This window comes from Psammomys obesus, unplaced genomic scaffold, assembly GCF_907164565.1.
Source record: "Psammomys obesus unplaced genomic scaffold, mPsaObe1.curated_primary_1811, whole genome shotgun sequence".
In the NCBI taxonomy this organism is placed as follows: domain Eukaryota; kingdom Metazoa; phylum Chordata; class Mammalia; order Rodentia; family Muridae; genus Psammomys; species Psammomys obesus.
The window spans coordinates 2,034,587-2,048,462 of NW_026590061.1; the positions used below are offsets into that span (position 1 = coordinate 2,034,587).

The window sequence follows — 13,876 nt, forward strand, 5'->3', positions numbered from 1 at the left end:
GGAAGGCTGCTGAGGGCCTGGGGAGCAGACAGACATTTTTTGTATCAAGCTTCATCTAATCACGGTTCCCATCATTTTCCACGATTTAAGGTCTATCTTATGTCAGTTTTCCATAAGGCTTAGATGAGGAAAGTGCTGACTAACACACAGACGACCGTCTCCTGCTAAGCACAGGAGACCGGCTTTAGTACCTCCCTGGATACCAGCTTCCCTGGGTGTTCAAGTTCCTTATGGAAAACTGCACAGCATTTGCACAGAGCACTTTGAAGTATCAAAATTACTTAATAGTATTTAACCACTAAAGTGTTTTTATACACTGCACTGTTTAAGGAACAAATAATAAGAAAACACATCTAATAACAGTAGAAATATGTCTTGCCCAAACACTCTGCTCTACAGTTGTTTAATGAATCTGTGTAGCCCTGTCCAGCCTGGAACCAGCTCCGTAGACCAGGCTGGCCTCTAACGCACAGAGCTCCGCCTGCCTCTGCCCCCTGGGATCACAGGTGTGCACACAGGTTCACTGCTGAATAAAGGGTGAAGTGCATCTTCGTGCCAGCAGCCATGCCGCAGACCCTACAGTAAAAGCTCGCTGCTCAGGAGAAACCTTCGCCTGCTGTTTCCAAGCGCCCAGGCTTCATGCACCACTCCGCTTTCATAAATCTATTCATAGGCGCGCTATCAGTGCCGGAGATCAGCTCTCTACTGCCCACTTTTTCTAATGAACTTCTGAAATACTACTTTCTGTTTTGTTTTGTTTTATCAAATATGTATTTGATAGGCAAAATACTTCAAACTTCTGAAACGCCATATCCTGGTTTATAATTTTATCTAAGAACTCTCTAAAATTTTACTCACTTCAGAAGGCATAAGACTTCACTATTGTTTTATGTGAAAATAATACAACACAATTAACAAAATGTAACTAATGAGAAAAATAAAATTTAAAAAAAGAATTAAACATAAAAAAAAAGAAAATAATACAACACAAAAATACCCAAGTACATGCATGCAGCCAAGCAGAAACCAAGGCATAAACAAGCTAGGTTATTAAACCAAGGAGTTTTAAGAATTTACGCCTACAGCCAAGTGTAGTGGTGGGCACCTTTAATCCCAGCACTCTAGAGGCAGATAATCTCTGAGATCAAAGCCAGCCTAGTCTGCAGAGTGAGTTCCTGGATAGCAAGGGCCACACAGAGAAATTCTGTCTCAAAAAAAATTATTCATAGCTTTTGATGGGCACAGTCCATAGAGATGGTACACAAGTTTAAAAATGACACTTCCAGCTGGAAAATAATTAAAACTCAGAGCATCAAGTGTTAAGCAGAAGAATGTGTACAAGCCCTGAGTTTCATAGTTAAGTGAACTCCAATCTTTTTCATTTTAAAAATAGTCATATATACACACACACACACAAGTGGCCATCTTTTAAATCAAAGCCCCTTCAAACTCTGAACCCCTTTATTCTATCTATACACACTCATGAATATGTACATACAAGACAGAAGCACACATCAGGCTCAGCTACAAATGTTCAAATATCAGCACAACCAAACAATGCCTATATTATAAAAATATGCTCACCAAAATCAATAATATTTTTTAAAAGATAAACATGCTTACTGCCTCCCTGAGTCAGAAAAATAGACATTCATTTTGGGAGCGATTATATTTGTGTAGAACTGAATGGCTCATTGGGCTGGGGAACACAGCTTGGCAGTAGACAAGTAGAAACAAGAGCTCTCCAAAATTTCAGCAAAGTATTTTCCAAAGTTTAAGGCAATTAAACAGATCTACTTAATTGGGTGTGTGTATTAACTAACATGTATATTATAAATTTGAATGATATATATACTAGAAACAAACACATAATTTAACTATGCAAAAAGAAAAAGGGAGCTATAGTTACTGAGTTTTCAAATTAAGAACTGAACATTAAAATGATATTATATTACTAAAAACAACAACTGGGAATTCCAGTTCTGGTCATTAGAAGGATGACTGTATTGAGCAAATATAAACTGAATGAAATATAAAAACAGCTTTGAAGACAGTGAAGAGACTAAAAACAGGAGAGGTTTGAGGTGATTCCCCCCTGGAGGAATGGCTAAGATCCCTGCGTCCCTGTGGCCGTGCCCAGCCCAGCCATACTCCTCCACCTCCCCGAACGCAGTGAGAACACTGTGTGGGTTTGGGAATGCAGCTGAGTGGGGAAGGAGGGTCAGAGAGAAGGGCAGGGAGAAAGACAGGCAGGCGGGGACAGGGGCACAGGCAGCCTTCAGCTCATCCTCTGACTCTGCCTCCCAAGTAGCTGGGACTACAGACTGTGCAACTTAATACCAGAGCTTCAAAATACAAAGAATACAAACTGGCGGAATTAAGGAGGAAGCACGCAAATTTAGCTCACTTATATTTAATGTGATTACTGATATGACCGGAAGTAAATATTACACCGATTTTTATTTATCTCATGACTCATTTACCTAACTTTCTGTCAGACTGGCAGGCAAGGGTGGAAAGATGCCAATACAGAAGGTGTGAGCAACTCCGTCAGTTACCTGGACTAATTCAAGGTGTAGGCCGGAATGCCCCAGTGCGGAGCACACGCAGCTCTCTTCTCCAGCCTAAGGCACAAATGCACCACTCTAATATATTTGTGTGTCTACTCACCCATCACCAGAAGCCCCAGGTCTATAAAGCAGGGCTCATTGGGGATCCAAGTCAGGGATCTCTTGCCCCCTTAACAAGAATCACACTCTTAAACCAAGAAGCCACCATAAAGGCACAGATGTAAATTTCAGTAGGTTTGCAAGGACTGCCGGAAAGCCCAGACAGGACAAGCAGAAGCGACACAGCACGTCTATCAAAGGCTGCCCTGCCCGTGGATGAGCTGTTTCAGAGGCAGCCTGATTTAGATGGCATGTGTTGATAAAGCTATGCTCATTTTCATGGCTCAGCTATAGATTTTAAAAACGGAAAGGCTCAATAGGAGTATTTCAGAAAGCCCAATTCTCTGAACAATATTTTATATCCTCAAAAAAATTCTTAATGGAAGATTTCCTAAGCCCTCTCCAATGACTGATTAATAAATGGAATATCATTCTAATAGAGTGGAAATCACAATTTAAGCCTGACTGCACGAGGGGTACTGTGCAGCATCCCAGTGAAAGAAAGTGGACACAAATGGCCATGACCAGCATGAGTCCCTCTCAACTAAGTCTGAGCAAGTCGTGTCTTACAGAAAGCAGAATAATTACCTACAGCAAATGGACAGATGAAGAGCTGGGGACTCTCTGATCAGCACCTTGGTTGGTTATACAAGTTTCACACTCATCAAGGAGGCAACGGATTTGTAACATGTTGGGTATCAGGAACCCTACTACTGAGCCTGTGCTGAGCATATGGCAGGGTGTGAGCAAGCAAGCAACCCTCCTGCCTCGACTCTCCTTAACAGAGGACTGTGCCGTGTACGCTGAAATAAATCCTTTCTTCCCTCCGTCCCCACAAAAAGATTGCAGTATCCATCCCACCTAAGTTATTTGTTCTAATTAGGAGAGACGTAACATTGAAAGATTGCTTAGTCAGAGATCTCTTCACAATGTTCGTGTTAGTTAAGTACATGTTCAGTTCTATGGCCAAGGCTATTGGTGCCTGCCCACATTACACACACACACACACACACACACACACACACACACACACACACACCCCAAATTATAACCACACTTCCATACAGTATACCAGATTATAACTGACCAAGACATCAGGGACCCTTCCCTCCCCATGGAACCTGGCGGTGGTGGAAGGGCCGGGGTTATTAACACCCCAGGGAGCGGTGCTCACCTTTAAGCACTCATGTCTTCTACACAGGATCCCCAAATTCCCGAGGGCTTCAGCAGCTCTCAGAGTGCTCACTGAGCTGATCACGTGTGGACTCCGACTCCCTGCCTTCCCAGGCCTCTAGAAATCTCACTGAGGATTACTTTCTAAGGAAGTGTCCTCCTTTGTGGGAGGAGGGCTACATACATTTATACACCTACGATACGCTTTTGACTACGCAGATTTCACTCTGATTTTAAAAGTCTGGGGGTTGGGGAGACAGTTCAGCAGCTCAGAGCACCTCCTGCAGAGGACCAGGGGTCAGTTCCTAGCACCTAAGCAATCTGCTGCCCTCAACTGGCCTCCAGGGGCACCCGCAATCACAGATGCACCCCCACACACAAAATACATGTACAAAAAAAATGTTTTTAAGTTGAAAAATTCAGAATGAGAATGGTTACTAGAGATTAGAAAAAAAATCACATTTCAAAACAAATTAAACAGGCGGATGAATAAAAGTGGCATCGCGCAGACCTACGTAACAGATCAGAATCACCCAACCCTACGCATCCGAGGCCCAAAGGAACAGCTCAGAGCATCCAGGTCCCTTGTGCGCAGCAAACCTACAAAGTTAGGTCTCACTCTGCAGCCAGATGGGCCTCAGGACTGCAATCCTCCTGCCTCAATCTCCCCAGGACGAAATTACAAGCACTCACCATCACTAGTTTGTTCTTCTGAGTTGACCAAAGCACTTAGAAAATTAAATTCACCATCACAACCCTGGCAAGGTAGCAAATTTACCTTTAGGTTAAAAGTGGCTACCATATGCTTTTTCAAGCCACTGGCTAAAGGAAAAGGCAGCAGGAAACACAATTACCACAGCAAAGAAGTTTTGTGTTCAAAGTCACAGTTCACAGGGAAAAGCCCTTTCCATTCTGGGCACTATAAGCAGCAGCAAGACTATTCATGGGTCCAAAAAGGAGTGGCTTCCCATCACAATGGATCTTTATTAGTAAATATGAATTTAGAAAAATCGTAAAGGAATTTCTAAGAATAATATTTATATATTAGAACATGGAAGTTCCCCACCACAAACATGAAATCCAATAAAATAAATTCAGAAGTCTAATTTCAGACTTGGTCAGGGATACATTTAGGGCAGATGTAAACAGGATAAAACTCCAGGGAAAGTTCCTGCAATGGGCGTGGTGGCTCGAGAGTTGGCAGAAAAGCCACGTCTCTTGCAGGGCTGCTGACGAACTGGTGATTTAGGTCAAGCAAGTGTCCCAGCCTTCACATGAAGAAGAGAAGAGAGACTGTGAAAATCAGCAAGTCTGTGTTGAGCTTTGGTGGAATAACATTAACATTTGACCAAGCAGTCTCAATTTGCTTAATCCAAAATGTCCACATCTGAAAGTGAACTTGGAATTCTTGCTGAACAGACACAACTCATGGTGATTAAAGAGAAAGCAAGTTGAGCTGGCAGTTGGGGGAGGGGCAAGCCTTTGAGAGGCACACTTAAAATCTCAGCACTCAGGAGGCAGAGGCAGGAGGACCCCTATGAGTTCAAGGGCAGCATGTCTACAGAGTGAGTCCAGGACAGACAAGCCTACACAGAGAAACGCTTCTTGAAAAAACAAAAACAGAGAGAGAAAGAGACAGAGAGTGAGACAGAGACGGAGAGAACACAAAGGAAGGAGAGAATGCTCACGCACATTCACACTGGCTAGGGGAACCCACAGTGTGTGACCATTATGAAAACAGAACTATTTTTTAACATCAATTACCACACACTCCAGCCAGATTTTCCTCCCATGTGCTACCAACGGAGAAAGAGCAACGGCAGGCTGGCCAAGGTCAGCAGAGCACAACAGTACAAGCTCAGCAAAGACAAGCATCTGAGGACACAGGACATGGGAGCAAGGGCATTAGGACACAGAAAGGCTTACCGGGTCTGAGGGCAGCAGCAGCTGGAAGCTTCTTAAAAATGCCCTTCCTCCCTGTACTCCAGCAGAAGGCCAAGGGCCTCCGCACAGCCACTACCAGGCCTTTCCTGCTGGGGAAGGATGAACAGGGTGGGACCTGGTCACTGTGTCAGGATTCCTCTCTGCTTCTCCAGGATGAACCTGCCACTACAGAGCTCCTCTGTACGCATCGGTCCAGGCACTTTCCTCTCCACTACGCTCTGACGTACCGAGGTCCAGTGAAAAGTCCCTGAATGGGCAGCAGAGTAGAGTGGGAAGTGTAGGGCCAGAGGCTGTCAGGAGCAGCAGAGGTGGGGAAGAAAAAGGGAGGCATCTCCATGGCAGGGAGACATTTAAAACTGGTCAGACTGCAAAACAAATACAGTGTTTCTGACCTGAGAGGTGTAACAACTACATCTGAATTACAGAGTTATTAGAAAGTTACCAACAATACCACTGCAATCCATTTCTCAGTCCTAATTTCTCAGAAGGTGGAAGCAAAATATTCACAAGTAAAACGATATGACATCTGGAATTCCTACCTTACAGCAGAGGGGGGTGGAGGAAAAGAATACAGAAAGCAAAGCCAGGCACAACTGGAGTTACCTAGGAGAGGTGATAGGTACGTTCTATTCTAGCTACAGGTTTGTATGCTGGAGAGTTCTGTAACAAAACTATTTTACTTCTACCCAGACTTTTAAGCTACAAGATTTTCAAACACCTTCAGCCCTGGCTTATTGTCATATATATATATAGTCACAAGCACACCAAGAGCTTCCCAAATATTTACAAACCAAATAATAAACTGCTTGTTATTTTAGCTGCCCATATAAACACAAGCACAGACATGCATGTTCTGAACACAGAACATCCTCCTGAAGACCGAGCTGTGAGCTGAGGTCAGAGGTGCACTAAGCGCATTTAGCACGCATCACTTCTTTTGATGGCTAAAGCGACATGCAGCAAAGGACAGTGGGCAAAGCCGGGAAGCACTCAGATGACAGAAGCAGAGGGGAAATAGGCCAAAGGCAAATCAAGTAAGGCCGTTGCGTCCTGCTATTAAGACTCAGGAATGACAATTAGGATGGAATGGCGGAAGGAACCCACAGAGAGTCCTCAAGTCCTGACTGAAAGGATGCTGCTGTCACTGAACGCACATGTGGGGAAACACGGGGAGACGGTGAACGGGTGAGGAGGCTCCACTTGTCATGACCCCCTTGGTCTCCCGTGCAAATGGGGTGGTGCTTGCACAGAAATGTGCGGTGCTGCCGTGTGCCCAAAGTCACCTCTGGACTGCTTATACAGGACAGCCTCCAAGGCTGTGGCCCACGCCACATAAGGCCAGATTTCATCATGACTAGCTGCCTACTCCCCACCCCAAGCATGAAAAGAAGCCAAAGTTTCCCCAGGATGGGTACGGACAGCCAGGAATCCACTGACGAATCCCCCCACCAGCCGCACCACCACCAAACGTACAGCACACACACAAACCATCACTATTTCACTGTGACCTTGGGAAAGGGTAAGGCCCTGGAAGGTGGGCTTGCTCCCCAGGTCCAGCACGTACTCTGACGTCACTTTCAACAGTCCCACACCAGGCTTCCTGTGGAGAGTAAACAGTGACGCTGTCTGTCCTTCAGCAGGCACCTGCTCGTTAGCCACCAGTAAACACTGAGGAGGAGCAGCACGAAGGGGAATACACTACCTGCTGGACTTGCTGGCTCTTTTATGTCCTAAAATACTCACCTAGATTTTTTTTTTTTAACTTCAGTAAAGGTTCTGGCAACATCATTCTGGTGAGCAGGAACCAGGTGGGGAGGGGAAGAGGCAGAGAAGAGAGAACCTGAGAGGCCCTGACAGGAACATGAAGGTTTACCTTTACTGTAGGTGTGTGCTGCACGGCTTCGGCAGAGTTAGCCATGAACATCGGTTTTCCGTAGTGTGCAGCATCTGATAGAACCAGTGCTGCAACCTGGCCTGGATGACTTTGTTCATTTCCTCCCACACCTACACACTGGATTCAGTGGCTTCTCGTGGGACCCTGCGTGCCAGAATCAGGTCCAGGCTCTGGGAGCTTCCACTTCACTGGGTATCATCCATTTCTGTACCTACTTTCCAATGAAGCCCACCTTGGAACACAGTTTCCACAGACAGACCTCTGCTCTAGCTCAGTGCATACTCTAAGTGGCTCCCCAAGCTTCAGAATCCCCAATGCATCAGAAAATGCATTCTACTTAACGTGGCAATCTCGTGAGCTTTAAAAGCAAGTGCAAGAAAGGATACTCAGATTTTAATTTCTGCTGTGTTAACAAATACTTTGGATTATCTTCGTCTCAGAACAGCTGGGCTGAGCCTTCTGTTAAAGAATAGCAATGTGAATACTAAACCTTCCTAGGAAAGGGCTATGTGAGCTGACTCCCATTTTCCAAAGCTTTGCTGATGCCCAGTTCCCTCCCCACATCATTCCACTGTCTCTAACAATTCCTAGGAGCCCTCCCTCAGCCAGGGCTCAGGACCTCTGAGCCACCTCCTCAGCCCCTGGGTCTCAGCAGAAGTCACTGGGAGAGGCCACCAGCAGGATGCAGAAAGTGCACTGTCTAACCCAAGGAGGCAGCGCCTGTTTCCTCCCCCTGTGGGAGACAGCACGCTAGGCACCCAGACTCCTTCCAGAGCACACTGCTCAGGCTTATTTTCCAGGCCTTGTTTTCCAAGTTTGCAAAGTGACATTACGCTGCATAAATTCAAGCTTCCTTCATCTCGGCACCTGCCTGTTATTTGAAGTTGGAGCTGAACAAGCCGTCACCTGTCATCTCCAGAACACAAGGGTGACAATGGTTGACTAGCCTTCAGGAAACAGCTCTGTAATATTAAATACTCTACACTCTGGAGGAGACAGACATGTCCAATTACTCTTCTGTTCTGAGATCTAACACAGCTGTGCAGCCCCCTGTGTGCCCACTTCAGGCAGGATTATGGCCTTTTTAATGCCATCCTGTCTTTGCAATTCCACCATTAGGTGACAAAACACAAAATCAGGGCGCCACTTTCCACTCTCAAGATCTTTCTCTCAGCATATAATTCCAAGAATTTTAAAAATAACTCACTTAATTTCCTGGGTTAGGAAAAAACAGTTGGACAATGGGATCGTGAAAGACTTAAAACTGCTGGGGCCTGAGAGGTCAAGGGGATGAGAAGAGGCGATGAGTGGCCTGAGCTGCGGAGGGGCATCAAGGCGCAGACTCGCCAGGCTCCCTCCCAGGACTACTTTCTTTAACTGGTTCTCCTAGTCACAAATCACCCCCTGGGTTTATAAACCAAGTCAACACAGGATTTCTGGATAGCCAACCTACACAAAATTATTTCTAAAATCTGTCCATTAGCTTGGGGCTAGAGAGATGGTTCAGTGCCTAAGAGCACGCATTTTTCTTGAGGAGGACCCAAGCGAAATCTCAGCACCCAAGTCAGGCAGCCCATAATCACCCTAGCTCTGGCCAGCGGGTTCTCATGTTCTCTTTTACACTCCACAGGCACCTGTGCTCACACATGCACACAACTACACAAGACATTTATATTTATATATATTTATATATATATATACACACACACACACACACACACACATAATTTATGAATAAAACTTTAAAAAATTTTAAAGTCTTTCCATTAACCAATAACATCAGTTCTTCCCCTGAATCAGTACACGGGTGTTTTGCTTTGTTTTCCTCAATGAAATAAATGATCATTTTGCATTACTGAATATAAATCTTTCAAAGTTTCTACTAAAGTAAGTATGAAAACATTAATAACCTGGCTACATAGCTGTTGTTTAAGTAAAACCTGCCACAAGTGGCTTTCACTGTCTTGTTGGTGTTGTTTTGGTCTCCCAAGGCAAGATGTGATTTCAGGCTCTACCTCCCTCCTTTCCTAACCGGCTGAAATCACCAGGTTGAGAATGAACAGGAAAGTCTGCAGGCTGCTTCGCCAGCCTGTGACAACTGGGCAGACTGGACAGCCGTGGGCCTGTGATAAGCCATGAGTAGCTCAGGAGAAGCATGAAGAACCGGGCTCTCATCTGTAGGAGACAGCCAGACTTGGAATTCCTGTCCAGCTCAGCATGATTCCTGGACGTGCTCAAAGTCCTGGTGTGTGCACACAAGCTTGAGAAGCCTTAGGCTAAGAAAACCGTGAGAGGGAACTGAAGGCTGAACGGAACCTGTGCTGAGACAGCTTCAGCAGACAGGAAGGAAGGCTGGATGGCCCTAGAAGACCTGCTCAAGTGCTGAGACCTCAGGCCCAGGCCCAGGGAGAAAAGCTGGAGGGAAGGTATGGAGAAGGCAAGGAGAAGCCAGCACGCAGGGAGGACATCAGCCCGGTGTTAGTATGACTGTCAGGCCCGGTGTTAGTGTGACTGCTCTGTATTCCAAGAAAAGACAGTCAGATTCAGGCAGGACCATGCAGGAGAACAGCCAACGCTCCTGAAAACCAGCTGAGGGCTAACACAAACAGCCCAAGATACTTCAGCTTCCAGATCAAACGTTAAAAGATGGCCTCCCATCTAAGCACTGAGAGGAGGTCTGGCCCTGGACAGATTATTTTAGAAAATGAAGAAACTGGAATTTAAGATAAGATCCTATGAGCTTTGCTTCTTCAGAGGTCAAAGGTCAGGACCACTGAGCCACCCCAAGAAGCCTGTGCTGCTCTGGGGTGTCTCTGGGCACGGCTGTCACCAAGGTTCAGTGCATCTCACTGTGAACTTCAGCCCTCAGCACCAGCCTTCCCCACACCGGGCAGCAGAGCCTCTTGAGCATCATGTTCTCTGGAGAGCAAGGTCCCGGCCTGCTATCTCAGATACACACACAGGCTCAAGGTCGAAACCATCTCCTGGGAGGCACACCAGGAGGGAGGGCCCCCACAGCTGAAGGCCAGCTCTGACGCCTGATCTCACTGCCTATCAGTTTGTTAAAGGACATGGCCTGCTTCTTTGGGCTAACCACCTTGTGGCAGGAAAGCCCACTGTAACTAAGCAATCCAGCCCTCAGGAAAGTGCTAGGGGAAATGACTGTCACCTGTCACCTTTCATTTTAGCGGCAAATGAGCCAGTAAGTAAAGTACATGCAGGCCAACTCTGGTTCCAGAGGGAATTCCCCAAGAGGCAGCATTCTCCTAAGACACTGACAGAGTGGGAGCCTAAGCTAACCAAAGGCCCTCGCCTGTGGAGAATGCCTAGTTTAGAAAGTATTCAGTGAGGGTTGACAATCAGTGACTGTGTGACAAGGCAGAGAAGTGTCCTCTGTCTGCTCTGTCTGGGGTCCCGCATGTATTCCTGTTACATAGGAAGGTTTCACCTTCCTCTTCACCTTGATGGTAATGGTCACTCCAGCCCCTCGCACAAACGAAGGACTCAGTCCCCTCAGTCCTCACCGCTACAGGCCTGTGTGGTCTGGGTGACAAGCGGTGTTAACAGGTAGGAATGTTAGCCATCCTGCAGGCTTGGCAGGTTTATTAAAAGATAATGAACGGTATTTCAGAATATTTGTCACGGAAGGCAAAACCTGACTAACTTAACAGAAGGGAGAAAGGTTTTCGTTTTGCCTGGTCTCTGGCTATGCAAACCAAACATGGTTGTTATCTCAGTGCCGAGGACTGAGACAGTATGTACCAGTGAAGCCAAAGCCTGGCAGACCCAGCAGTGAGGAATGAGGTGATTCAAAAGTCTAGCTGATGCACAGAGTGAGGCAGAAGCCAAGAGCTGCAGACAAGGACTTGGCAGATACCCGGAACATCCAGAGACACGGAAGAGTGCAGAGGGGAAAAGAAACAATCCCACATCTCTGACAGTCACTGGACAGCATCCGAACAGCGGAGCCACCTGCCAGAAAAGGCAGCTGAGAACTCTTGGGATAAACAGTCTGTCCAGAGCATGGGGGAGCTGAAGATGTCCAGCGCACACAGCCAGACGCGGCTTCTGTGGCTGACGGCGCGTACATGAGGAAGGTGGGGCCAATACAAGGCCCGAGGTCTCAACACAAACAGTAAAGTAAGGCACAGCACAAGCGCCAAGCAAGACTGTGAGGGGCTCAGGGCCTACACGGCGTCACACACTTCACCAAACATAGCGGGCGCTGACTGTAGACACCGGCACCGTGCCATGCTGGGGTCTGGAAAGGGAGCTGAACCCAATCACCTCGGAATTGTTTTTCCGGTTTATGGAAGACTCCCAAACAAGCCCCGCTGTCCCTGTGAGGCCAGCTGGATCGAGGCTCACATGGTCTGTGATGGCCTCAACTGTGTCTCCCCAAGGTTGTACACCGAAGTCCCCACTCCCAGAAACTCAGAATGTGACCTTATATAACACGGGCTCTGCAGAGAACTGATCCAGATTAAAGAAACCTTTAGGGGGAGATAACCCACTGTGCCTGGCATCCGTGTATAAGGGAGAAGTCTGGACAGGAGGAAGACATGTATCAGGGTAAGATGGGGAGAAATCGGCCTCCCACAGAGAGAGGAGCCTGGGGCGTCTCCTTCCTCACAGTCGGACCTCCACCTGCTTCCAGCGCCAGAACTTTCCAGAGTACAACTGGCCTGAAAAACCAGCACAGCCACATGCAGACATCAGTGAAAACAGCTGCTTTTCCTGTATGGCCCCATGTGCTAATTCGTTTGAACACAGACTGGTCCCAGGACACCACACAGGGCATCGCTGGGACACTTGATACTTCAAAGCCACAGCGCAGTACTAACATGGAAACTGGTGAAGACAATGCCTACTCCACATGCTCGTGAGATGACTCACACAGAGCAAGCACTGGGCCTCCTCCCACTGAACTGTGCCAGGTCACAAATACTTCCAGCCACTTCCACAAGAGCAAACATGCCCAATCAAAGAATGTTGTTCCTGGCAGGCTGAGGCCCTCCATGTAGAAAAGTCACAGCAGGCTGAGTGCCAGTGCTAGCAGCCTTCCAGACTGTAAGCGCACCTGACGGTCAACCCTAACCCCCAGCTGTTAGCAAGCAGCAGTCACAGCCATACTCGCCTGAGAGACAACCACATGCCACGCAGGTACAGCCGTCCCGCCACCCGTGGCAAAAGCCTTCTTTTTATTGTTATTACTACACCACTGGAGTCCCAGGAATCGCTGGACATCATCTGGAGGAGAACTGACACCCACAGTTGGGTCCGTCGTGCCCTGGAGCAGACCCCTCAGCCATGGCCAACCAACGATGGAACTCTGGGCCCTCTATGGACCAGTAATGTTTTTCAACGTCATTTTCACCTGGACAAAATGTCATTTCAGAGTGTCATGTTCACCCCCTCTCGAGATGGACACCTTGCGTGACTGACCTAAGATTACGGCTGCGGAAGTTCTGAGTACATTTGGTTGGGGAAAGGAAATCATCAGCACAACTGCAGTGTGAACACCGAGACGGAGGTGCTCCGACGGACTGGCCGTGCTGAGGCCGTGTAATGCCAGGCCATTTTGAAAGCTCAAGGCCTGCACTACAAAGCAGAGGGCGTCGGCAGGAGATCTTAAGCACAGAGGTGACTTGAAATGAGCTGTGTTTCCCAGGGAAGGTGTGGGAGAGTCCTGAGACCCAGATGGGACAAAAGCAGGGGTGTGGGAAAGTGACATTCAAGGCATGTCAGAAGGCTTCCCAAGAGACAGTGCAGGGAGCAGAGCGACAAGATGACGCCCTGCCTGGACATGGAAGAACCGGCAGATGACGAGTGCTGTAGGAAGCGCAAAATGGACGAAGGTCATAAACTCGGTACCAGAGTGAGACTTCCATAAAGTGGCGCGTTAAAATGCTCTGCACCACACGCTGGTGCTGAAATAGGACATGCTAGATTTACATTTTCAGAAACAAAACTGGAAAACGCAACCATGATCAGAATTTCAGGAGCACGGAGCCAACACGCCGCTTCTGAGTCGGGAAGCCCTCCCTCAGAGTACCCTCCCTGGCTGCATTCCTGTCCCACACCCAGCATATTTTTGGTGAGACCAGTTGCTCTGAGAGGAAAGCAGCCTCACAAGCAGGAAAAAGGGCAGGTAGTGGAGATCGTGACAGACTGGTCATCAGCGCCTCCCTCTTTT

At 47.3% G+C, this 13,876-nt stretch overlaps 1 protein-coding gene across 11 annotated transcripts in view; it reads right to left on the reverse strand.

Moving 5' to 3' along the window:
- The window catches only part of Ppfibp1 (PPFIA binding protein 1), a 129,547-nt gene that overhangs the window by 53,438 nt on the left and 62,233 nt on the right, over positions 1 to 13,876 (reverse strand). The window lies entirely within an intron of this gene.